A 1245-nucleotide genomic window follows, 5' to 3' on the forward strand; every position below is an offset into this window, starting at 1 on the left:
TTATATTATTAAATCAAAAATAAATTAATTCGTTACTAAACTCAAATTAAATTATAATAAAAAAATTGAATTAAAGAAATTACAAAAATACAAAACTTTTAAATAGTTAATTTGACACTAATATTGATATATTTGTTCTCAAAATTTTATGATATTTTAAAATTTTTATTTTATTCAAAAACAAAAACATCATCCCTTTTTTCAAAACCAAATAAAAACCGTATTAAAACATCTACAGAAACGGAATAAAATGAAACACTAATATCGAGATATATCTTGCTCCATTGTGCAAGTACCCTTCTAATCCAATATAAGGTATATATAGAGGCCTACGAGACGTAAAAATTTATTGTAAATTGAGAATATAAAAGAGGCATTTGTTAAAAAAGAAAACCTTTGAAATCTATATCTGGACATGTACTTTTGGTACTTAAAATTTTCAATAGTTCTTCAATATCATATTCGTAAAAATATATAAGATTCACCATTACTGTTATTTTGTATTCCTCTCGTATGATCGATTCACTTGTTTGCACATGTGCATCACAAACTCGTATTTGCATAGGTGCATCAGATTTGTCTGCAAAGCCCCCTCCATTATCGACACTTATTTGTAACGCCTGCATTTTTGGGGTCCGCAAAGTTTTTTATTAGCAAGTAATATCGTTTGTTAAGTTAACCTTGAGGATCGCCAACATTTGCATCTTAGGTAATTGGGTACTTCACACCTGTTATGCTATCTCAGTATTAGGATCGTTCATCAGTTGAAATCTAAGCAAAATAGAAATTTAATCTATATAATCAAGTAATTTACTGTTTCAATCAGTTGTTTATGTAGTTTCCTGACTTTCATAGAAACCCAACTTACAAATATCAGATAAAATGGAAACTTAATACGAATTTACTATTTCATCCAGTATACAGCTTTTGATTTCTAGAAAAAAAACAGGTTTAAATAACAATCTAAAAAGTTTGTATGCTTTTTCAAGTGTCTGTTTTGGCTCAAATAAGACATCAGACACTCTTTTGACATTTAAATTGTCGTTTTATTTTTATCTTGTAGTTAGGCACCGTCTTCATCCCCTTTACCTGTCAGTGTTCCGTAATCATCGATTTTCTTTCTCCAGATATTTTTTTTCTCGCAAAGTCCACCTTGTCGCTTATATAGTACATATAACTACTTTACTTAAAATATAAAATACTACAACAATACCAATTAACACCGCATACGGTTATACTCTGAAA

Source organism: Cynara cardunculus (assembly GCF_001531365.2).
Source record: "Cynara cardunculus var. scolymus isolate 2C chromosome LG 10, CcrdV1, whole genome shotgun sequence".
Taxonomy (NCBI): Eukaryota; Viridiplantae; Streptophyta; class Magnoliopsida; order Asterales; family Asteraceae; genus Cynara; species Cynara cardunculus.